The sequence below is a fragment of the Melanerpes formicivorus genome, unplaced genomic scaffold, assembly GCF_026170545.1.
Source record: "Melanerpes formicivorus ecotype bairdi unplaced genomic scaffold, bMelFor1.0.p_v2 SCAF_22, whole genome shotgun sequence".
Classification (NCBI taxonomy): domain Eukaryota; kingdom Metazoa; phylum Chordata; class Aves; order Piciformes; family Picidae; genus Melanerpes; species Melanerpes formicivorus.
The window spans coordinates 10,000,062-10,026,960 of NW_027142374.1; the positions used below are offsets into that span (position 1 = coordinate 10,000,062).

At 39.4% G+C, this 26,899-nt stretch overlaps 1 long non-coding RNA gene across 1 annotated transcript in view; it reads right to left on the reverse strand.

Moving 5' to 3' along the window:
* Window positions 1–210: 210 nt before the first annotated feature.
* The window catches only part of LOC137448083 (uncharacterized), a 186,284-nt gene continuing 159,595 nt past the window's right edge, over window positions 211–26,899 (reverse strand). Inside the window, exon 3 of the long non-coding RNA XR_010988976.1 lies at window positions 211–277. This is a non-coding gene — a long non-coding RNA (uncharacterized lncRNA). The remainder of the gene's footprint in view (window positions 278–26,899) is intronic.

The following is a 26,899-nucleotide window of genomic DNA, read 5'->3' on the forward strand; positions in this document are numbered from 1 at the left end:
ATGCCCTTGTCCCATTCTATCAGAAGCTTCACCAGCACCAAACTATGACCATGGTCAGGGCTATACCTTTTTAGTGCCTGTCATGGCCTGGTGTCCTAAGCCAGTCTTGGGCAGCAGGGGAGATTGTGCTAAGATTCAAAAATTGTTTTGCCACAATAGAGGATTTGGCGCTCAGTGGTTTTTTTTGATACCAAGAGAACATTGTACTCACGTGAATGCCAGTTGCCTGTGTCATTGGTTGTCTGTCTCAGAACCTCAAAGATCCACATCAGCAGCACTGTACAAGGAGAAATGGACACAACAGTCACAAGTTGGACTTGCCTACTTCAACTTTATTTTTATTGACAGTCTGTTGATTATTTTAGATAAGACCATTTCCTATGTGGGCTATTAGAACAGCACGCTTTGAGTTAAGAACCAGTAGTATAAAAAGAACCATCACTCAAAGCTGTCAGGACAGCTCAACAACAACAACAAAAACCTATGAAAAAGTTGTTGGAAGGGTCAGTATTCTGTGCATAATATTTACTTTAAAATTTGGCCACCTTGTAAACTAGCATCTTCTAATTTTCATCCCGATTAGCAGCAGTCCCCTGGTGAGACAACTGCATAGTCACTTATCTGAAACCTATGCAAGAATTGCATAAAACTCAGGAGCCCCAGGTTCTGGGGACATGCAGTATATTGCTTTGCAAAGGCCTCTGGGATTTCTTAAAACATTATTAATGAGATCCAACAAGGGCAGCTTCGATTATCCTTGCTGTTTCAAAGACGCAGCAACCAAACGACAGGGAGCATGAATCTGACAGGCAGCTGGCAAATCTAGAAGAGCAGCAGAATTTGCTAAGATTCAGAAGGAAGATTTATGTCAGATGACTGACTGTATTTCAGAAGTTGTCATTTCTAGGAACATCAGTTGGAGATATTATTATTTATTACTACCTACACAAAGTCCCATACATATTACAATGTATCTGTAGGCATTGAAATCAGCAGGGGAAAAAAAAAAAACAAAAAAAGACAGAAAGGAGGGAAGTAGGAGGGAAGGGAGAGCAGTTTCAAGTATACAAACAAGGTGTTTTGTTACATACAAAGCACCTTTCAAGGTTTGGGTTTACTTTCCTATCTCAGCTCACACGGTAAATGACTTTGCTTCTAAGTTTCTACATACTATTGCTGGGAATATATATATATATTAATGCTACCCTGAAGCAATTACTAGTTTAATTTATAGTAAACTTGTTACAAATAAACTCTGGAGCTGTTCTTGAGGGCCTTCCAGCTATCCCAAATTCCCTTCTGTTAGTACAGCCTGTTGCTTAGAGTCTCCCAACACCCAAGTTTTCTTTCTTTCTCAGAGAAACAATCATACACAAAACTGACCATGCCATAGCATGTATATTATTTTGTTACTACACTGCTTAATGGAATTCAAATATAATGTTATCAACACATCACAAGTATCAATCTTGAAAAGACACTCAAAATTCAAAGAACAGCAAATTAGTCCATGCAGGTGAACTAAAGTGATTGTACATTGGTAACCGTGAAGAAAACTGAAATTCAAAAGTTCTGAAAAGGTAATTTAACTCTTTGAAAACTTGTAAAACACTGGAAGAAGAGACAGTCTTTAATGTCAACATATTATCTCATCTTTCCTGAGTAGTAGTACATGGTTTTATCTAGAATATATATACAGCTCTCAGGAAGAATTCCTTTTCTGAAGCCTATGTTTGTTCCTCTAATTATTTGCGTCTTTTGTAGAATGCCACAACTCTGTAAAAGCCACTCCTCTATAAAGAAGAAAGCAGTTTCCTGGACTAGAGGAAACTCAAACTGTTTAGCTGTTGCTTCCTCAGCAATTCCATGCGCTGTGGTTTACCACAGTTTCTAATTTGTCTCAAGTCTTGAGCGTGTCAGTTCCTTGCTGAGGGAGTAATAAAGCAATCACAAGGGACTTCCCCGTTGATGTCTATAAAGCAAGCTGCAGCTAAAAAGCAGTAATTGTGACCATTTCATTATGAGTTTGGAGGGGTTTTTTAGCACATGGGTGTGAGGATGACACTCACAGCAGCACACTCTGTTGCATCCTCCTCCTACAACCACCATGGGCAAGTCTGGTTTTCAACTGACTCCCCAGTTGAAGTGAGGAGGAAACAAAGGTATAAGCAAAAGTATAAACAAAGAACTCTAATTTTGCTGAGTTCCACATACCCAAAGGCAAACATGAGAACTGAATACAGGGGGACTTTTATAACACATATGTTGAAAAATAAAGGGGGCAGCAACAGGGGAAGTTTAGGCTTGAGGTGAGGAGGAAGTTCTTCACCGAAAGAGTCGTTTGCCATTGGAATGGGCTGCCCAGGGAGATGGTGGAGTCACCATCCCTGGATGTGTTCAAGAGGGATTGGACTTGGCACTCAGTGCCATGGTCTAGTCATGAGGTCTTGGGTGACAGGTTGGACTTGATGATCTTTGAGGTGTCTTCCAACCTTGGTGATACTGGGACTTTCCACTTATTGTTCATTAAGATTAATGATATACAATGAACTCTAAGTGTTGCTCACAGGACTCTGTTCAGCACAGATATATCCATTTCATTCATGGTGATTATGATGCATTTTTTTACTGTAATGCATTTTTTTGCTGTGAAAGCTTTCAGATTCATATATCATTTTGGCCCGATTCTAGCATAAGATCCTCGGTGAGCAAAGCATTCATACCCAGATAATAAACCGTTGTAAGGATTTATCAGCATGCAATCCATTGATTTTAGCAAATGATGAGGTGTTTGCTGTCGATACTCTCTCAGAACTTACATATCAATAGAACATTGATATATAACCTGGATGCACACAGAGGTTTAGCAATAGCACTGTCATAGATGTACCAGTTTAAGGTACAAGCAAGGCAAGGTTCAAAGGCAGAGGTAATTACTGTAATTAGTCTAGCTGATACAACTAAGTGTGGAGAGGAAGCTTTCTTTAGGTCCCTTCTTCAGAAACACTGATTCCAAGAAGTAAAAGAAGCTCTTAGCGAACCTTGATTCTAACAACAGCTAGTGAAGTTAAATACCTCCTCCCTGCTTTGAAAGTTTCTCTCAGCTTTAAAAACGTGATCTCTGTTTTCTGCAGTGCCACAATATTTAACAGAGGGACAGATTATTCTTTGTGTGCTGCCTAATAAATAATTCTAAACAGGATTAATGTCCTCTGGTAATATTCATTGGCCATGATACGTTGTTATCCTGAAGAAAAAGAATTACAGTGTTGCAGATCTCTTCCTCAACTGCTGTATGTATCTAACCAGTGCACAGCGCAGAAGACAACTGGGCTAGCAAAAGCAATCCAATCTGGCTTTATTGCACTCTGCAATAATGGCAGTTATGATCAATGGTGGTTATAAACACATTGGTGAATTCCTATGAATGAATAAAAATTTTTCTGTTATTAAATTACCAATGTACCAATTTTGTTAGTTTTTGCTAGTCATCACCAAAAAGGAAATCTCACTGTTCCAAAAACTAAAACCTGTGCACTTCCAGCTACAGCAACACGCTTTGAAATAGTTCTAATTGAAAGAAACTGATCAAATATAATGCAGCATTTTTCTTGCTGCAGGTGACACAAAGCACATAGCAGAATGTTTTAACAAATGTTTTATTTAAAGACAGACTTGAAAAGTCTGGGGGAGTAATTGCCAGTTTGTCAGCTGAATCACTTCATCCTTTGGAAGAGCTTTTTGTCATTATATTAGATGACTCCCAATGTCAGTGCAGGCCAATTTAAAGGATAAAGGCACCTCAGTGTCACTGCATTCCATTAATGAATATGAAAATATTATTTGAAGGCTCATTTTTACAAAATTATACTTCATACTTTGATAGGCATGATATTTAGTGTCATGTGCATTGAAAACCTGTGTTTCTGTGATAAAAGCAATGAAGATCTCTGTTTCTAATTCTTCCTTTCCTCCCATACATTGTCTCCTCGTTAACCTCTTAGCATGAGAAAATACTTACATATAGTGTAGCAAAGACTTAATCTGCCTAAGAATTTGTATTTATCTTGATGGGATTGTCTGAACAGAACAGCTGGCAGAAGTGGATCCTTTGTGTCCTTTATGCTCAGCACACAATATTTACACAACAGATACTCCAGCAGTACATTGCCAAAAAAAGCAGCCTATATGGACAGCATTTCTAATCACTGGAAATCAATCCAGGACTCTGGTGTTTTTGAAATGCTTACATTCCCTTAAAAGAGAAAGACATTCTTCTCGCATCTGGGAGACTGGCACATACTGATCCTCAAAATGTGGCCCAGGACTACCTGATTTTTGAACACGAGAATAAAATGATCTCAAGGATGTTGTCTGAGTTTAAATGAGCAGAAATGTAGAAGACCTGCTGGATCAATTAAAATGCTGTGAACTTTATTCCTCTTCAAACTATTTTAATCTGTATAAATCTGGATTATTCACCTATCTGTCTACAGAAAGAAAATGTGTGTGAGACTGAGTTGCACAGATATCTGTAGGAGATACTGTGCCCTGTATTTTCTGTAGGAGGGAAGCAGTTGGGAGATGAGCAAGAAATACATGAATCATCTTACAACTACAATCTATATATTACTTCCTTTTCAGAGGAAATAAAGTTACCTGGGGGTTTCTGACAACTTTGCATAAAGTTTGTTTGAAAAACCTTCATATTTTTAAATCTCTGTAAGAACATTTTTTTTCTAAATATATTCTAAGCATTGATCTGAGCAAAACTGAATCTGGGAAACAGAAAATGACAAAAAGTTAAAATTTGTCCTTGTAATTAGAGCTATAGTTTGCAAACCAGAGCTATAGTTTGAAACAAATCTGCAGCAAAGTTGCTATCTGGTTCTCATTTACAGTTTGGTCACTGTTTCTACAGGCAGCACAGGTGATATCACTTTTATACACACAGCCCCACACCCCAGTCCTTACCTTCCTGCTTTTAATTCGTGGGGATCTGCTCTTTGAGTCTGTAAATTAATCCTTCCTTTCCTGTTCTTTGGGTGGTACCCACTAAAATGATGAAAAAAAGAGAGTTTCTTCTGCCTTCACATCTTCAAAACATTAGGGAAATGTAACAGACACGTTGGCAGAAGATTTGTTTGGTCTCCTACAACTGCCCTTTGACCTCCATCCTAGGAGGTGCTGGTCTCCTCCCCTTATGTCAGAAATGCTGTTGAAGGCTGCAGGAGCAGGTTGTTCCATGGCACACTTCAGCATATGTTTAACTTTCAGGACAATGCCACTCTCTTTGAGGTTTGATCGCTACCAGGCAGGCCTCTAATGACTATGCCACTGCTTCCCATTTCATACATAGCTGAGAATCAAGTACTTATCTTTACTAGGAAGGATTCCAATCCAGGCAAGTCACTGCAGTTTTCAATATCACATATTTATTTTAACTACATTTTTACCTTTGCTACCTCGGTTTTATGCAGTTTTCAGGGCTTAAAGAACAGAAAAATGTTACTGAAAGAATAACTGTGCAAGCCAGACAGTTTTGGCAGTAAAATGAACCAGTAGGTTGGCTCTGCATGCTAACAGCAGACTTACAGTCAATCTCTCCCATGCAGCTTCTGTCCAACGATTTCTAGATGTTTCCTTATTATCAATGGATTCCTTTCCCATGACTCAGTGCCTACACTGACAGAGAAATATTGTTTCCATTTTTCAACCTGAAATGAGACCAAAGCCTGCGCTAAAACCTTCCAAAGAGCATATTTGAAAACACAGCTCCTCAGTTAGAAAATATATTTGCGTTTAAAAGACAACAAAGCCTGAAAATGTTTGACTGGAAAACCCAGAATTCTGCTACGCTCAGGACAGGAGCAAATCCCAGTCAAAGAAAGGAACAAAAGGAGTTCCTGTCTTTTTCATCTTTGGGAAGAAAATCAAGAAGTTAGAAAAGCAGAGCAGCAGAGTATTACCTTCACTCACTTGCAGTGTTTTAAGAAAACAGGAAAATAAAATGTGTAAAGTGTGTTTAGTGCCTTAACAACAAAAAATTGACATGAATCAAGAGCTGTGTGACCAAAGCTTCTGATCAAAAACCATTTTCTGATAATGTTCAAATGCTGACTTCTTCCTTGGGTTAGCAATAGGCATATTAACAAGCTTTTTCAGCCATTCCTCTGAATTTCTGTTTGTCAGCTCCGTTCTGGGCTTATGCTGACAACAGCAAAATCATTACATTTCTACCTACTGTAGGTTCCAGTTGCAAACATCAAATGAATATTGATTTTCTTTTCACAACTAAGAAAGCTTTAACAGCCACAGCAATAGTAATTTCTGGTAGACAGACTTGGACTTGGGACAAAGAGCTAATGTTCTGTTATTGTTAGCACTGTTGGAAATGGGAACTGGAAAAGAGCTGAACATGCAAGTGATTCACAGCACTCACTTACCTGTGCATACATGGGTTGAAATCATTTGGGTGGCAACTCAAGTAAAATCTGGTTTGCACAGTTCTTGCACCTCAAAAATACTTCAAAATGATGCAAGACAGGCAGGTTTATCTGACAGGAGCAAATGAAAACTAGAAGTAGGTTGCAGACTAGATGAATGCCTTTGCTTTGATTGATTACGCCCATCTTAAAACAAAGAAAGTCCACTCAAACCTTTAACTGAGGGTGCAGAGGTTTTATATGATATCTTCCACTCATCTTGTTTCTACTTGTTCGTGTGTCAGAGTGAAAACAAGGCAAACAAAATACAGAGGATATTCTTAAGATTCCAGAAATTCTGGTTGCATAATAATATCAATTTTCATTTAAACTAAAAACAAACAAACAAACAAACAAAAAAACCCACACCAAAATCAAAATCACACCCACCCAACCAACCAAAAAAACCCCAAACAAAAAAAAAATGGGTGAGGGTAAGGCTGGGGGGGGGGGGGGGGGGGGGGCAGAAGAAATTATTCCTTGTGGCCAGTAAAGATTGTCTGAGTTCTTGCCTAACCTTGTATCAGTTTTACATGAACAGAAACTCCTCAAATGCTTTGTTTTCCAAGAGAAATGAGAAAAAACTCCTTATGGATCCTCTTACTTATTAGTCAACACTACCCCTGTGTTTTCTACTTAGCAAAGAAAACCAATGGAATTGAAGGAAACACATCTAAGCCTTTATAAACACAGGTCTGTAATTTGCCTCCCAGATAGCACCAGATGAAGGGCACCTGATGATTCATGAAAGAACTACACAGTTATAAGAATTAGACATCTGTGTTCTGCAGTCTTGCTAAGAGGAAGGTGAAGAGTTTTCTCCCAATGCTCATCCATATGCCTTTAAATTCCACACTTCCCATCTTTAGGCCTTTCTGTAGCTGCCTTTGCTCATCATGTCAGACACAGCTAATATCACTTGATGTGAAACTTTGCAATTAAAGTCATTATTCTTAGATCATGGGAGAATCAGCTGCTTCTCTAAGGAATAGTTCTGCTACTTAAACAAGCCACAGGTAACTAGGAAGGTGTTTAGGTGGCTCATTTATCTTAAGTGTTGTCTAGTTAATCAGGACTCTTGGGGTCTATTTCTAACTCAGCTGCTGACTTTGTAGATCATTTTGAACAAGTTTAAATTTAGCAATGACTGGGTCTCTCGACAGGTGTTGCAAAGCTTTGTTAATTTAACACATAAAACATGTTTACAATTTGGCAGAACTTTTCTCTATAGTCCTATAAGTATTGTAATTGTAATAGACTTAAAATACTAGATTCAACATTAATTGACTTATTTTTATTTTCAATTAAGGCCAAATCAATTTTCTCTGGAATTAAGAGAAGTCATGTAAATTATTTCAGTTGGAAAATATTATTTCTAGAAGATAAGACATCAGTCATGTTTGATTTTGTGATTTGCCCTGGTTTCCAAACCTGCTGAGGCTACCAGGATGTCTGATGTCTTTAAGATTTTGTACTGAAGATTCTAAAAATCAAATTCAAGTAACCACTGATTATAAGCATCCCAAAATTTGTGTTTTGTCCCAGACAAAGGCACTGTTTAACTGAACTGCTGGAAGAGTTATGCAAATGTGGCAGGCAGCACAGCTCCTCTGCGTACCAGGCCTCCACAGACTTTTTATGCAACTCCTTGGGGATGCGTGTTCTTTGGTACCATATGGTCCAGGCTCCAGAGAGGAACTAAACAAGAACTGTTTGGTCCTTTAGGGAACACATAAGAGAAATCAGAAAGCTTATGCTGAGATTAGAAGGGGAAAAGTGAAATACTGGTGGGTGGGGGAATAAAGATACATATGCTTGAAAAATATCATAGCTTTACTAATTTAAAGGACTGATGGTTGTTACTGACATGACATCGACATGCTGGAATAAGATATGTGAAATGCCCCCTTACATGAAGTGTCATATAACCAAACTGACGTTTAGTCACCTGAGCAGCCTTATTTTCAAAGTAAGTGTGCAACTTCTCATTCATACCAGCTGAATTTACAGGTACTGACTCATCCAAATAATGAAACATATCAAACATTTTTATCACTCTGATTATAAGGCTGTAGACTGATATCTGAAGCTGAACAAATAAAATAAAAGCATTGCACCAACCAGATGTGGAGCACATGGCTGGCCCTTCTGCTTTGAGATGTATAACATGTAATGGTTACTGTTTCCTGACTTCACAACACAAATCCTTCCATCAGTGTTACCTGATGTTGGTTTAACAGACTGACAGGTCTCAAGCTTTTTTATTAGTTTAATGCTCACAAGCACAGTTTGGGGCTGCATCAGTACCGAGTTTCTTTTAACATGCATAGAGTGCACCCATCTGAACAGTCAGTATTTATTTCACTTTGCTCAGAGACTGGGGGAAATAGAAGGGAAGAAGAAAAAGTAAGAAAGTGCTCTCCTTGTTTGTCTGCCACTGGTCTGTACAACACAAGTGGATCAGTATCCAAAGTGTGGAATCCAACTCTATATAGAGATATATTTCCCAGTTAGCATTACATTTGTTACTCTGACCATTCATATAAATAGAATAGTGCTATGAGAATAACAAAGTATTTGCCACTAAAATACAGTGAAGATTTTGATGGCTGCAAACAACAGCCCTTATCATTGCCATCAACAGCTTGAGCAGAGAGAGGATGAGAGATCGCACAAAGAATAATATTCCAAACAACACAGTAATCATTTCCTAAGGAAAGTTATTTTGTTTACCCATAAATTTACTCTTAATCCTCCTCATAGGAATAATTAATGCCTGGATTTAATTGAATCTAGATTTCTGAGGATGTGATGGTAGGGCCAAGTCATAGTACTTTAACAGGTCTGCTGCTTTTCTCCAACAGCAGCACTTCTGAGAGCAGCTCTGACCATCAAATGCAGGACCAGCAGGTCACTGGAGGTGAATAATAAGTCTTTATTGTCTGCTATCCAGTCCCTATATGTGGGCAAATAACTCAAACCCAGATGTTCCTAACAAAAGTCTGGGGTGTGGGATTCAGCTGACACTGTCCCGTGAAAGGAAAAATGCTCAAATGTTTAGTAGTCTCTGACAGTAACAACACCTGAACTCACAGGCATTACTGCAAATTACTTGGAAAAAAAATATCTTTCTAGTAAAAAAGGAAAAAGAAAAAGAAATTGCAATTACTGGCCATTTTAATGTAAGGAACCCACTGTTCCTATTTGCATTATTGTCAATTCAAAGTTACTTTGGAAGGTCGGATGTGAGAGTTCAAAATGTAATCTCACAGATGTCAAAACAACCCTTCAATTAAAAGTTCTCTTCAAATACAAAAACACATCAGCTTCAGGTCCCGTTCGGAATCCCAGAAACAAGCAGGCATAATCTTTATGTTCCCACCAGAAAGAAGACAGATGTAGATTGTATGTTAAGAACAGGTTCTTTACTATGAGGGTGGTGGAACACTGGAACAGGTTGTCCAGGGAGGTGGTTGGGGCCCCATCCCTAGAGATATTCAAAGTGAGGCTTGACAGGGCTCTAGGCAGCCTGATCTAGCTGAAAAATTGCCTGCTTACTGCAGAGGGCTTTAGACTAGTTGACCTTAGGAGGTCCCCTCCAATCCTGACCATTCTATGATTCTATGCTCTCCCCTTAAAAGCACCAAAACCTGGTTAAGCAAAAACTAAGTAAAACGTATAAATGAAGCTGGACTCATTCTTTCCCAACGTGTCAGTTCAGTAGATGATGATCACAAAGCTTTGTTTTTCACTGGAACCTTAAGCACTAGATACTGGATAGAAAAGAAAAAATCAGATTTTATACAGAATGTCCTCCAAAAGCCTAGCAAACACTGATGAACAGTCACTCAGAAGGTCTGGGTACTACAAATCCCAAATTATGTGACACTGCAGACATACACCTCTGCATATTCAGAGATGGTTTAGTGCCACAACAGTGCAAGATGTAATATACAGTAGAGGGTATTTTTGGGACAATAAAATTTCTGGTCTGTGAGGAATTTCAGGATCCTGACTTTTGAAGGGTCCAAAACAGAATGCATGTAAGTACTAAAAACACTTGGAAAATACTAGTGAGCAATACTGAAAGAGGTCACACAAATTTTGGTGAAAATGCTTTATTTTGAGCTATCAACATTCTTAATTTCAAAGTACTGAGTTTGAAACTGAACTGCTCACTTCATATCCATCTACTGAAGAAATTAAAGGTCAACATTAGAATTCTGGTTTAATAATTCAGATTTTGACAAAATGCCAAATGTCCCTCTGGGCGTTTTGTTTTGTTTTAATATTGACACTATTCATGTACTTCAAATATCTACACATTCTAATGCTTTCAAAATTTATCTGTTGCACCTATAATTTTGTGCATGACAAATGCATAGAGGGTTTTTTTAATTATTATTCCCTTAGGACCAGGAACAATAAGGTTTGTAGTTTATTCTGCAGTTTTCACAGTAAAGGATTCCCTGTCACTAACAGGAGGCAGGGGGATGGATAGCCACCGAGACCTGATCAAAAATCACGGCTCCCCCTCTTTAAAGCAAGAAACTGAAATGAAATGTATTAGCAGATGCAAGTCAGTCAGTATTCGTTTGCCTGTCTAACTACCTACTGTTTCACTGATTTTCTACAGGCTCTGTTATACTTTGGCAATGCCATTGCTTCACTACATACTTGTCCATCCAGTGTAAGTGACATACAAGCAGCACATGCTGCAGTTACTGTTTAATTGTAATATTCTGAGAACTATTGAAACTTCTGCTTGGTAACTTTCTTATCCTCGGACAAGCAGGATTCCACAACCCTGGTCTCTAGCCAGTTGATGGGAATGTGATCTACCTCTGCATTCTTACCTGTAAGTAGGAATCTTCATTATCATTAGCAACTTCTAAATTGAAGTCATGTTGAAAATATGGAAAAGTGGTCATTTGAAGAACATACTTTAGACTCTAAGGGCTGATCTAAAGGAGCAACATCAAAGCACAGGTAACAGCACCCAAAGCCAAGGGCAGAACTAGAGCACAGGTATACATATCTCCTTAAATGGTATTTATTCATAGCTGCATTTCTTGCTCCTATAAATCCAGGTGATGTTGGTCATACTCTGGTCCAAGCTTGTCACTATTTCTATGTCTCATTAATTCTTTAATTTGGATTTATGCTAAGCATTGCTGCCAGCACAAAGGATATTAATGACATAGTTAATATGTACAGAAAACAGAATTCAGGGGGAAAAGGAAGTTTTACTGGTCTCTTTCCAGTTTATCACATTATCAAGCTGTTAAAAGTTGCTCTAAGCAGTAGATACTCTAGTTCTAATTTAATCTGTAGAAGCACTATAAAAATAAGACAAAATAAGTACAAATAAAAGGAAAAAAATATTTCACTATGTAGAAGAGGGCCAACTAGGAGTTGAAAAGAGAATGAAGAGGAAGAAATTATGTTAAGGGACATAGATTAGTTTAGTAAAAGACAAAAGCAGCCACAACAAATGCTGGGAGCATGCCCTGGGGAAAAAGCAGTGAGGAGATTTCTTTGAGGCAAGACTAGAGTGCAAGAGAATCACAACTGAATGAAGTCACCGTTTCTGCTGACTGAAGTTTTGGTTAATCAAAGGCTGGTCAGACATGGTCAAAAAAGTAAGTGATATTTCTGTGGCAACAGCATAGGCCCCTAGCCTCAACGCTAAGGGTAAATCACTGTCCTGAAGAGAGGAGACCCATATTGCTGGGATGAATCTCAAAATTTGGAAGAAAGCTTTTAAATGCTTGGTTAGAGGAAAGCAATAAACTGATGCCACAGTCAGATGAATCACAGGAAAATCAGTAAGAAAATGTAATCACTATAATTAGGTGAATATTTAATTAGTGCATTTCACGGATAACAAGGCACGTTTGTAGTGACAGCCTAAGGGAAAAGATAACTCCTCACGTGAGGGTGGCCAGTGCTCACTGATGCATGGATGGCCATACAGTATATGGGAAAAAGCCCTCAGAGAGGGCTTAGGTGAGCAAAAGCTTGTCTCCAACATTATCATTTTCCAGTCAGCAGCACCTCAGCAACCCTATTGTGGAGCAAGAGCACACTGAAATATATGCCGTCCAAAACTCGGAACAAAATGATACCACCTTCCCTATGAGAGCCAATTACTGCCCTCACTGCTAATGAGTAGCAATGGGCTGTGGCCTGATGTAAATCTGAGGACCAAATACATCACACAGCGCAATACAAGATCATGTATACACAGCATGTGCATTGTCTTCTGATAAAGCTATCCATGCAATCTTTGTTACACTGATGAGGCACAGCATGCTATGTGTGTCTCTGTGTTATTAAAAGACTAATTCCATCAATATGCTATATTAATAGGGCTTATGATGGAAGGAGACAAATAGATGAGAAGTAGCACTGTGCACTTTGAGGAATCAATTGCTGGGAATTAGATCTTATTTTCAGTGTAGGAGCAATTATATTTCATTTTGAGAAGATCTGAGGATTAATGATGGAAAAGCAAAGGTATTTTTCTCCTTTGGTGAAAAGCAAAGTATGTACATTCCTGCCCAGCAAAGCTGAAGCACTGCTTGCTAGATCAGTTCAAACTAACAGACAAACTGAATTCTGGAATTTTGGTCCCAGAACTTTGGCCCCACAACATACTATAAATCAATGACTGATTACAGTGTAATCTAGCCTCTTATTTCCCAGGAACTGCCAAACTGAGAAGAGGATATTATCATGCTAAAAACTTTAAAACAGTTTTATCTCACTCTGACAGAAGAAGTATTCATTTGAGATTTAAATGATTTTCTAAAGACAGATGAAAAGCAACCACCATTAAAATAGCTGCAGTCAGAGTTAAACCAACAATTTCCTTGTTTTCCTACCCACCAGAAATCTTCTGAACTCGATCTTTTCACTAGTCCTTGACGATAATGTGACAGAGAATGGGATGAGGTCTGATAAACTAAAAGAAACATAAAAATCAGAAGTCTCATCTAAATGAAAATCAGATTCGGATGTAAATTTGGACTATTCAGATTTCCCTTCTCTTCCATATCATGGCCTTGGGAAAACTTTTATGACCACCTTAATGGAATCAGCCTCTGTATCGTACTTAGAAAGTTCACCTGAAGTCATGCCTCAAACAATGATTCAGCTTCATCCAATGAAACATTTCACAATCCCTGCCACTCACTGCTAGTTAGTGCCTAGCAACGGAATAAACCCACAACACTTATGAAAGGCCATATTTCGGTATATGCCCAACCAGTCAGAAATCAGTAACTCATTTGCTCATGAATACTTGTCTGCTCTGAGTTCTATTTTAAACTTGTCTGCATTAGGACATATTTTTAGTTCTGTTTTATTTCTGTGGAGAGTGTAAGAAGCAGAACATTTTATCTTCTGTTCATAAAGGAGATATAAATCATCCCATTCTAAAAAGGTGGAGCAATTTTAGCTCCAGTTCTTTTGCAATCAATTTGATCTAGCCTAAAAAAGAGGCCTCATCCTGCTCCTAAGCTGGCTCTCCTTATCTCAGGCTATCTTAAATGTTCCGCAGATTGCTGCACTAAGAGGAAAAAGGGGAGTTTGCTGCTTGAATTATTGCACTAAGGCAAAAAGGCAGGAGCTGGAATAACTCACTCATGATCTAGCTTGCCACACCAGATCACCTGGGTTTTGCTCTGCTCAACTGGTTATGCACACGCACTACTGTAAGTACCTACGCAACAGCAGGAAATTACTCAGGGCCTTCAGGATAGAACTTGCTGGACTTGGAGCTGAAGAGTTTGAGACTGACCAATAAATATCAGTCACGATAGTTTCAAAGAGAAATTCATTCTCCATTGAGTGTGACTGGAATAACTAATGTGGCCTCCAGAAATGCACAGTGCTTTCTAAACTAGGCTAGTCAATGCTCTGACTTACAGTCATCTCTAACAGATCACCTCATGGCAGCTAGTGCTCACACCATAAACAAAATCTGAGGTCTACATTTGTTTTTATTTTGATGCTGGTTGCTCTTAAGCATGCTAATTATCAGAATAACAATATTTTTGTCACGTGAAAGAAGGTAAAGAATATCAAGATTTGTGGGAAGAAAATACTTTGGAAAGAGCAAAAACCATTTAAAGAACACACCATTTAAAAAAAACCCCAACAACTGGAGTAGAGGGCTCCCTTTACATAATGATAAAATTATTGTTGGTAAGACTGATTTAATTTGAACAGCATTCCTTGGGGAAATATACTGTGCTATCAACTTGAAATGATTATGATTATTTGGCCTTCAGCGGTAGTGGGATAAAGTCAGCAGCGGAGCTGGATGGCAGCATGCCCACAGCTACACCTAATGAAATGAAGCACATCTGTGGCTCTGACAGGAGGAAATACCAGGGAACGAGCTAATCTCCAAGCACCTCGTTCCACGCCCGATGCCAGTAGAGTCTCCAAGCTCTCACAGGCTATACCCCAAGGCCCTTACTCAGCTTTTACTCAGAATTGAGGGAATTTTGATCACAGTCTGAAAGCCAAGAGGGGCAGATGTTACGTTTGAAATTATTAATGCATAGGGGTGGCTGACTCACTACCTTGTTTGATCTGGCAGGAGATGACGAGATGGGTCCCCTGAGAGCCTGGACTGCAAGAGCATGAGGTGAGCCTCAGTAAGCCTTTTCTCCTCACAGAGGTGGGCAAATAGGAAAACTGATATTTTTATGATAAGTTAAATGGAGTGTAACTTCATCAAGTGTGAATAAATGCTTTATTTTAAGCTGCTCTCCTAAGATCAGCAGACAAATTTCATACTCTGCAACATTTGTATGGGAAAATTTAGCATTATCTCACTCTGATAAAACTGGGGAACAGCCCCAGAGAGCTGTTTCTTGAGGAACTTCTGCTCCAGTGAGCAAACCCTCAGGGTGTAGAATATGGCTTTTTAAATTGTATTGACAGGTTGCACAATGTTTCTTTGCTGCTATTGACTAACAATCTAGCAAGCAGATGAAAAGGCAAACCTCTGCCTTTGTCAGATTTGCTGGCGCTCTACTGTTGGAGACCAAAGCAGGTGCTTAGAAGGAAAGAGAGGCAGTATGTAGCCAACTGGTGGTTCAAGAAAAGGAGCAGCCTGCTTGAGGAAATAGATGGAAGGAAAAAGCCTGATACAAAATGGAAAAAAGAATCTCTAAACATATGCTGTGCAGGAAGAACACATTTTGCCATGCCTCTCTATAGAGACTAGGTAGACTTTACTCATGGAGGCCAGATGAATTGTGAAGCAAAGGGCTGCCTGTCCAGAGGCTCTGAACCATCTCTGCCCTTGACTTTGTTAATGGTAGAAAACTGGAGGGCAGCGTGGCTTCTCTGTTGACGTTTATCTCTAAAAAGTGCCAGTTCCTCAGAGGAAAAGCTAATAGTGCCAGGAAAAGCAAATGACTTGTTTTCTGTGTAACAGCAGAACAGTATTCTGACTGCAGAAAGCAGGTTTTCCTCCTTCCTCTCAAGGCAAAAGAGGTCTGTGCAAATATAATCCCCTCTGTTGCAAGATAAAAGGTAAACAGTCTAAGAATGACTTCAGCTTTCCTGGGGACTTTATCCTGGGACACTAAATGATGTATTCAACTTGTCCTGGACTTCTGCATCAGTGATCTTCCCTGGGGCTCTTAGGAAGCATCCAGGCCCAGTACATTTGCTGCTTATTGTTCAGTTTTTTCATTTTCAGAAATCTGGTTCCCAATTCTCTCCTCCTGGAATGAGGTGCCGTTAAGAGACACAATGCAAACACAAAACATAATTGGGATGGGTAGAGCAATCCAATTAAAATGAGAAATCCTCCTGCAGCAGGAACAAAAGCCAAGAAATGAAAGAAATTATTTTTAAAAGGTGAACACCTAAATAATGTTAAAAAAGGAATTTTGATTTTTCTGTATCTCCAGTTCTAAAGGCACCAAAACAAGAGAAAGCAGCTTTCATTAGTATGCTGGCTGCAGAGGTGGCAAAAATGATGCAATATTAATAATCACCATTTTGCTAACTTGACAGAGTCCCATAAATGTTTCTGAGAACACATAAAACCACCAGATAAAATATATCATCCATCCTCAAGTTTTTCAGGAGCTGGTGCCAGCAGGATAAAAACAGAGCACCAGTTCAGGCAAAGGTGGGTGTACAGTACCCATTGGCAAGGAAAATACTGCAGGGAAGACTGCAAAAGGAACATTTTGTTGGATATAATGAGAAGCCTGAAGTAGCAAGTACTTCTTTTGCAGGAGAAGGGAATCATGAGCAAAGCTTTGAAAGCAGAAACTGGTGAAGGATTAAGTATGGAGGATCAGAATTTCTATAGGAGAGTTCTTATCTATAGCTAATATAAACAGTCATAATATATCATTAAATCTGTTAAAGTCAAAACTACAGTTGCATGATGAAAATTCAGCAAAGCATGACATTCTAAGCCACTGGGCCTCAGGCTGCTCATTGTGCATATGCAGCTTAAGCACCAGCCTAAGGCTTGGGCATGCTCAGCGCCATGCATATTGCTTTTGCACTATCAAGGACATAAACATTCCTGCATGAGGACAAAGTGCACTTTACAACCCAAGCACAATATCCATGGTATAATGTAGCCTCCTCCAGAGACAGCAAGCTTCTCTTATACGGAGAGGGGGGACACAGCAGGCCCCTTTATTCTTCATAGAAGTGTTGCTGATGTATTTTCTTGACTAGCCACACTGGTGTGTTTTGACTCCATCTGTTTGCAAAAATTTCACAAACTACAAAGACACAAAACAAGCTACTGGTTCTCTGAACCCCCTTTCTGAACAGGGTCTATCAACCGCACTCTTGCATTCAAATAATGCGGCTACCCAGGATAACACCTTGCTGCATTCAAATGAATTTGCCTGACCCAACTTTCCTCTCTGCCTTATGAATCAAAACTTCAAAGGACCTTTGAGTATGCATCCTCTTTGCTACCAAGGCACGCTGGAAGATTTTTTTGTTGTTGCAAAAATCAGCTGCTCTTGTTTAGAGTTAATTCAGAACCTTTAATGTAATGTTAGACTAACTTAGGTATCTTTGGACTGATTTATCTTGATGTAGCACCATTTCTTCTAGACTTTGTTTTCAAATATTCCTCTCAAAATAGTATTTTTTTTAAAGAAGTAGTAACGTTGCTATGGAAGAAAACAGGTAGCTAACTTACTTATTATCAAATGTTTCCAACTACAAATTTAAGGACATAATTGCAAAGGCTTACTCAGGAGGTGAAAGCTTGGCTAAAATGCAAAATCCTTTTAAGCAGCTTGGCTTTCATAGCATGCTACAAATTCATGAAGAAAGGAATACAGAAGGATTGTAAAATTTCATGCCTGACACTTGCATGTTATCTTTGGGAATCCAGCCTGAATAGGGCAGGCATAAAAGGAAAATATAAGCTTGCATAGCTCCAATATGGTATTATATTTCAGAGTGAAGTAGACCAAGATCAACAAGATAGCATTTGACAGGTGTCCATCTAAATACAAGCTAATTATTTCAGACTTTGTCTCATATCTCAATCTGGGATTAAAAATAAATTCAATAGTACATATGTGCTGATCAGTGACATTCATATACATGGCTAGATACAGACATAGCAATCTGCAAGAATAATTAAGATTTAGCATCTCTATTTATAGAACAAAAGTGAAGCAGATTCATTGTCTTTAAATGAGAAGGCTGGTGAGCAGAGGATATTAGTTGCTAGTAAAAAAAGATATAAGGCATTACAAAGATACATTCTAGCTCAGTATATAATATACTGATACAAGGTGGGGGGCAGAAAGATATTATAAAATGAAGGGACATAATAGAATAGAATTAACCAGGTTGGAAGAGACCTTTAAGATCATCAAGTCCAACCTATTATCCAAGGCTGTCTAATCAACTAAACCATGGCACCAAGCATCCCATCAAGTCTCTTCCTAAACACCTCCAGTGATGGTGACTCCACCACCTCCCTGGGCAGCCCATTCCAATGGCCAATCACTCTCTCTATGAAGAACTTCTTCCTAACATCCAGCCTAAACTTCCCCTGGTGCAGCTTGAGGCTCTGTCCTCTTGTTCTGGTGCTGGTTGCCTAGCAGAAGAGACCAGCCCCGACCTGGCTACAACCTCCCTTCAGGTAGGTCTGCCCTGAGCCTCCTCTTCTCCAAGCTAAGCAACCCCAGCTCCCTCAGCCTCTCCTCATAGCGCTTATGCTCCAAACCTCTCCCCAGCTTTGTTGCCCTTCCCTGGACACATTCCATCAAGTCAACATCTTTCCTAAACTGAGGGGCCACAGGACTCAAGGTGTGGCCTAACCAGTGCTGAGTACAGGGGCACAATGACCTCCCTGCTCTTGCTGGTCACACTGTTCCTGATACAGGCCAGGATACCATTGGCCTTCTTGGCCATCTGGGCACACTGCTGGCTCATGTTCAGCCTACTGTCCACCACTACCCCTAAGTCCCTTTCTGCCAGGCTGCTCTTCAGCCACTCTGACCCCAGCCAGGGGTTGCTGTGGCCAATGCCTAGAACCCAGAACTTAGATGTGCTAAATCTCATGCTGTTGGACTCTGCCCATGTGTCCAGCCTGTCAAGGTCCCTCTGCAGAGCCCTCCTACCTTCTAACAGATCAACACCTGCCCCCAGCTTAGTGTCATCTGCAAACTTACTGATGACGGACTTGATACCCTCATCCAGATCATCAATAGGAGGTGAAGAATAAAAAATAGTCACTGGGATATGTATTTTTGTCACAGATATAAATGAAAAGGACTGAAGAGATTAAAATAAATAAATAAGAGAGAGAGAGAGAGAGAGACCCAAGACAAAATAAAAGGAATGCAAGTGTTTTAAAATTAACTATTTTCAACACAAATATGAGCCACTTTTTCATTGCAAAACAATCCAATAGCTAAACATTATTTCACAATTCTTGAAGTAAGGAAGTCTGTAATGCTTAGGGAAGTCCACTTTTTATCCAGCTGATAATGAAGGACATTTAAATGAACAGTTATTTTGAGAGAGCAACAGCTATTCTGAAAGAGGGGTAAAGAAATTTAATTCTCAATTTTATTAAATCCCTTATTATAAAATTAATAATAGTCAGATAAAGTAAAACTATTCAATGACTCAATTTGTGCTTCAAAACATTAAAATCGCAGAGCTGAGCTTTTTGGATCTGATATTAGGATTAGCTCTTTGAAATATCCCTGGAGGAAACCTGTAGGCAGTTTTTGGTCTTGCTAGCATGGTACCTTCGTAGCTAGTTTCCCACAGAACGGCCAGGAGAGGATGTGGCAAAAATATTTCAAGATAGTTCAGAAAGGAGAGATTAGACTGCTTTCTACTTTTAATTGATTTACAAAGAGCTACAGAATGCCACTGAAAACTCCCTATTGCTACTCATTTGCAGCACCTCAACTGCACTGCACTACTCTGAAAGAGGGCTGCTGCTGGGCTCACATAAAGTGTTAAGCACTCTCTCTACTCTCTGACAATTCATGGCTTCTGTTCAGAGAAGTTTCCTTCAAATACCTGTGATTTTTGCATAGCACAGAAGTTCCATTTGGATTTATTGACTCTTGTTCACAATCTGGATAGGAATACCAAGTGATTAGCAAGACTTAAAGTGCTGCTGTGATAGTCATGTAGTTTTTTACGTGGAGATGCTAATAGGGGCACTTTCAATTGAGGATGGAAAAGTGAGCAGGCCAAGCTCTCGCTCATCGTTCAATACTCGGTATCACAAAAGAGCAGCCTTCAGGTTAGATGTAAAGTGATGCATCAACATCTATTTTGTCATTTAGATGCAAAATGTTAAATAAAAAAATAAGTAATATATTGAAACTCCCTGTTAATATTCTTTGCTTTAGTGAGCTGACCTTCTGCATAGTGGTGATACAGTTCGTACATGGAAAAAAGATGCATGGAAATTGAATCAGTCAGCGCTGCTGGAATGAGGAAGGTTTTGCTGACTCCAAACTACAGGCACTGACAAGAAACAGAAATGGGAAATTCGTTCCAGCCTTTCATCTAAACATGAAGCAAGTGCATTTAAGAACATTATGATAAGTGGAAAGCAAAATAAGAGGCATTTATAAATAAAGCAGAAAACCAGAGATACAAGGGACAATAATATGCAAAATTTTGTTGAACACTTCTGTTGGACAGACCATATCGGGAGGGAGCTTGATTTTTCACTTTTCTTGGATGGTTTTCCAGGCTGGCTACTATTTAATAGCATGTGAAGGTGTTTTATCATAACACATGACCATAAATGCTCTTTCTTCCTGTGTAATGAGACTGCATTGCAGAGCAAATGAAAATAGACCTTTTGTTTCTCTTTCTCCAAAAATTAAACATCAAGAAAACTAAAAATGGGGTTATATCATTGTCAATATTATTTTTTCTTCTTCTTCTTCCTTCTTTCCATTGTCTAAGTGAGTTGGCAAGCTCAGCAATAACCATTTAAATGACATTTAAGTAATTTATATCCTAACAGCCATTAACAGCAACATGCTTGACCCAGAAATCAGAATGCTGAAACTGATTTCCCCCTGATTTTTTCCTCTCAGGAGCTTCCATTATCAAGAAAAAATACAAGGCTAAATACAGCCATGTTGTCTTCTGCCCTTGCATTGAAACAGACCCCATGTTCAGAAACTTCTTTTTAGGACCATTGCGTATCTATGGAAATTTTCCATGGGTGCTTTCAGGCTCTGCATACTTAGCTAATAGTGTGATCCAAATTTTCCAAGCTAGCACTACACTGGGACACTGGCTGTGTACAGATTGTGCCCTCATTGACTTACAATAGCTCTGAAAATGCTTCCTCCATTTTCACAGATAATATGCACAATACTTTTTGGCCATGGCTTCTTATACTACAGTTTCACTCAGTATGCCTTTTAACTCTCAATGTCTTAATGTCCCTATTTGTGAAAAAAGTACAAATCATAACTTTCAGATAGCTCAGCCTTTCAAAATGCTGTAACACCAAGTCCAAACATGAGTTTAAGACTTCCACAGCAAGCTTACTGGCAGCCAGCACCTTTTTCATACAGAGAACTTCAGCAAACAGGAGTGCAAAACAGTTCATAACTACAAGTGAAATCATAGAATGCTTTAGGTTGGAAGGGACTTTTAAAGATCACATGGCCCAGCCCCAAAACCTTTGAGCTCAAACAATTTAAGATACTGAACTGCTTAGAAAGAGGTTTGCAAGCTTTTTTTAGCACTTAAAACAACAGTAGCATCACTATTAACAGATAGATGTATGTGATGGCATCCAACTTCAGATGACTAAACTCATTCATTACAGTGATACATTTTTCTCATCCTCACTGCTGATGGGTAAGTTACCATGCAACAAGATACACTAGAACTCTATGAGTCAAGAAGAGGAAGAATAATTAAGTTTTTATGTTGTGATATCTTTGTTGATATTTAATCTATAAGTTGCCTCACTATGGGCTAGGGGTTAGAAAGCAAGAAACTGAAGACATTTATGTGACAGCTAGGACAGTAATATTCCAAAAAGTGAGATGATTACATGATTGAGGCCATCCTTTGGAGTGGAGCACTACATGTCCCATGGCTTGCTACCAACCACTAACAATTAGGTAGTCACAGACCCAAAAATATGGATATTTCTATAAGCAAGAATAACAATAAAACAGCTTTCAAAGGAAAAAAAAAATGCTGATAGAGAATGTAATCTGAAGGGAAAACAGATATTTAATCTAACTCTCATGAGCCCCAAGGGCAGGTTTTATTCACTGACATTTCAGTAACCCTGCAGTATGGTGTGGTAGGTTGATAAGGAGTCTGGTGAGCAGAGGTGTGAGAAAAAAATCCCAGACAATCATACAGGTGTCAGACAGAAGACACCAGGGACTACTGCAAGTAAATGACATGGATTAAGATCAGATGACAGAGTCCTAAACAGGGGATGTGACAGGGGCACCACTGAGTGACGGCCCTCTCAAAATACATTTAGCACAGAACTGGACTCCTCATTTCTGAGTAGACAGATGGTATCTTCACTCTACTATTGAACCATAAAGTTGCACAGATAATGCCTACATATGTAAATGAAAGAAGAGCGTAAAAGTTAAATTGAGTTTATTCAAACAATGTGAAAGCCTCAGAATATAAACATCTGTAAAAACACAAGCAGAATAACTCACAATGATCATCATATCACAAGAATGAACATCATAGAAATGCACATGGTATAGCTGCAGGCAACCTTAACAGGAAATTCAGGATTTTAGTGAATCAGAAAACCTAGAGAAACTGAGAAATCAATGCTCCCACTGGCATAGCAGGGATTTACACATTTAACTTCTATTAATACTAATGGGATTTATGTCCATCTCTACCCAATACACCAAGAGAAGAATTAACAGCTAGGTCTCTCTTGTTTAGAAAAGGAGGGGATTAGCTGTATGTTTCTACCTCCCAGTACAAGACTTACAAGCCTCACAGCTTGGGAAATTATCTACTGTGCAGCAGCTATAAAGTATGGAGATTACAGCTTCAGAAAGAGTCCACAGGGAATAGCAAATGTCAGCTTTAGATGCCTGGGGTATCTGTGGGAATAATACACATTTCCACAGGCAACACAAAGAGGAAATTCTCATCAGAAGAGTGAGGCAGTGCCCAGTACTTCGATGTGCAGCCCAAGAGCAACAGAGCCCACACTGTGACTAGCTCCCTGCACTCAGAGATGCACACATCTGGGACACAGAGAGGTACCTAGCAGACCACTAGCAAGAAGCAAGAACTCAACAGCCTGCTAAGACTCAGCTGCAGGAGTTATATTTCAGCAGATGTTCAAAGTCTAATTAGTTTCCCTTTGGGATGCTACACTCGTACAGACGGGGTTTCAAACTGCTTTAAATTCCCTCAGCATGTAGGAAGCACACTAGCTCAAGGAAAAGGGTATTTGGGCAATGCAGGAGCACATTCCCAAAAGCAATCACCGACCTACGTAGCTTGCCATAGCCTTGAGGAAAACTACACTAGAAGTTCCTTAAAACAACCTTTGCTTCACAGAAAAAGTGTATGTTCTGGTCAATGAAGCAGCACAGGATCTGTCCTGCATAAAATGTGCAGATTGAGGTTATTTATATTAAGGCTGATAAACCATTAAATGTGGCATATCACTACTCCCGATACTTCCAACTGCTCAGTGAAACAATGCTTTCTCATCCCCTGAGAAAATGTCACCTTCTTTGTGCAAAAAAAACCCCACAACTTAAAACCCTGTTTGACATTTTCCAGGAAACACTGTTTGCACTTTAGAAAGGTTCAAGTTAGGACACCATTCAACCCTTTGGTAGAGAAAGAAACACTTGCTTTGTTTTCACTCAGGTATGGATGCTGTAGCTGCCAATGTTTGCATTTTCACCTAAATCTTTGGCCCAGCATCTACCTCAGCTAGGAAACATGATCAGGTGTAGACACATGCTTCCAGTGCTGCCAACAGGAGAGAAGTACATTTCAGGCAGGGAATGTGTTACTTAACATATTCTCAAGCTGCTTCCTGTTCACATCAACCAACACTGCAGTGCACTTAACCCACATTTTCAGAAGGCATTGTTTACATTCCTGTGCTTACTGCTTTGCACAAATATAATTAACCTAAATTTAAATAAACAGGCTCCTCTCACCAATGTTCTTTTGGTGTTTTTACACCTTAGTGTACACTAAGGGAATCCATATGAAAAGCTAGAGAAGTGCTATACATTCACACTTCTGTTTACTACATAGCAGCTTCTTTATAAGGACTGAGCTGAAGCAATGTGTGGCTCCAGCCCACGTGTATGATCTCAGTAGCTTTACCTGAAGCAATCAGGTAGAAGGTGAAATACATGCAAGAATAACTCTGTGATATAATGGAATGCTTTCACTGGGCATCATCAAAATACTATTATTTGGGCTAGCTGATATTTCCAGATTGTTCAGAAAAGCGAGGACAAAAAGGGTTGGGTTATAGGAACTTTGCCATTTTTGCCAGCCTTGAATAAGAGCCAGAAGTGTGTCTGGAACTGCTCCCACACTGGGGAAAAAAAACCTCAATTCCGGTGAAAACTAGATCAAGGCATATCTCTGAATACTTTACATAAGAATCAAAAGATGCAAATATGGAGATTTATTCACAACTATCTCCACCACTATCTCTGTACCAAATCCTCTCTTCTCATTACATATCCACACACACGTGCACTGGAGCAAAGAGGATTTCTGCTATGGTAGAAATTCATATAGTCCAGGACTAACATTTTTACACTTGCTCTTAATCTATCTGCAAACATAATATCTGCACTTAATGGTAACAACGGATGAGCGAAGAAGAAAAGATGCTGTTTCCATCTGCAAATTATTTTCTTCCCCTCCAGCTTTCTTTGACATTCAAACAGAGCTCCCGCTTCATTTAAATGGCTGTGCACAAACTGCAAGCCACCCCGAGTTTACTCAGCAGAGTTAAGGAATATTAACGGCTGCTTTTTGTTAGCATTAGTGTGTGATGTATAAAGGCATTGATAATCACTTATTAAAAGACATTAAGCCAAGTGTGCAAACTCTTCAAATGCTCAAGGTGTAAACTTCAATTAAGAACTAGATCTCATAGAGTATGTTTTAAAAAGCTTGAACCAAGAGTCAAGATTCAACACACCACTAAGCAATGAGCTGTTGAGGGTCTGTATCCCAATTTCACAGTATCACAGTATAACTTAGGTTGGAAAGGACCTCGAGGATCATCGAATCCAACCTATCAACACAGACCCCATGACTAGACCATGGCACCAAGTGCCACGTCCAATCTCCTCTTGAACGCCTCCAGGGACGATGACTCAACCACCTCCCTGGGCAACCCGCTCCAATGACGAATGACTCGCTCGGTAAAGAACTTCCTCCTCACCTCGAGTCTAAACCTCTCCTGGCGCAGCTTGAGACTGTGTCCCCTTGTTCTGGTGCTGGTTGCTAGTGTGAACCACTTTGCAATAACAAGGTACCTGCAAACAAGGGGAAGAAGTAACCTACTGTGCAATTTTCTGTTATTTTAATGTACATAAGTCATCTTCAGCTAAACAACTCCACTAAAGTCAATAGAGTCCATCCAGCTGCAGTCTATTAACATCAGGAATAGTTAGTATTTATTATCTGATCAGTAGTGGGGCTGGAATGCTGCCCATGCATCTAAATTCTAGAAGCAGAAGTAAGTTTTGTATACTTTTCTGAATCTCTAGAAATTTAAGATAGTTTACAGTTTTCTGCAGGACACTAACTCTACAAGATGTGGACAACTGCAAGGAATAGTAGTTTATCTGCAGCTCTTAACATCCCATTTTTAAGAGTAATGGTTGGGAACTATAATATAATAAAGAATTTCAGTTTTAATACTAATATTTGAAAGACTTCCTATTCATTTTTGTGTCCAAATGTGGATCAAGTAAATAAAGTGGCATATATGTGTGCCATGCTTTTGCAGAACTGCAAGCCTAGATAATACTTTAAAAGTCCTGGTAGTGTGATTAAGTCCCTCTTGACTGGAATAAAGGGACACATTACACCTGTTTTAAAAGAGAGTAGAAAGGAGGACCCTTGGAACTACCAATCTGTCAACTTCACTTCTGTGCTTGGGAAGATCATGGAGTGGTGACAGAAAAACGGAAGCTATCTGGATACTATCTACTGAGTCTTTCCCCTCTCCCTTTTCTCATAGCCCATCATGATAAATGTTTCCCTTGTTTGCCATTTCTTTAATTCTCTTAAGATCCTGCTGTCTGAAAAATTAATTCCATAATTCTATTTCACTTTATCCATGAATCCTGAAAACAGGAAAATTTCTCCCCCTGTCTTTACTTCTTAAAGAAATAGCACTCAGTTGTTGACACTATCAGGAGTCCTGAAGTTCTTAGGGTGCTTCAGAAATTCAAATCTTAGCTTAGGTATTTTAGAGTAGGGTAGAGTAGGGTAGAGTAGGGTAGAAGTAGAGTAGAAGTAGAGTAGAAGTAGAGTAGAAGTAGAGTAGAAGTAGAGTAGAAGTAGAGTAGAAGTAGAGTAGAAGTAGAGTAGAAGTAGAGTAGAAGTAGAGTAGACCAGACCAGATTAGAGCAGACCAGACCAGACCGGGTTGGAAGAGACCTTCAGGATCATTGTGTCCAACCTATCATCCAACACCACCTAATCAACTAAACCATGCAACCAAGCACCCTGTCAAGTCTCCTCCTGAACACCTCCACTGATGGTGACCCCACCACCTCCCTGGGCAACCCATTCCAATGGGCAATCACTCTCTCTGTGTAAAACTTCCTCCTAACCTCCAGCCTAAACTTCCCCTGGTGCAGCCTGAGACTGCATCCTTTTCTTACTGA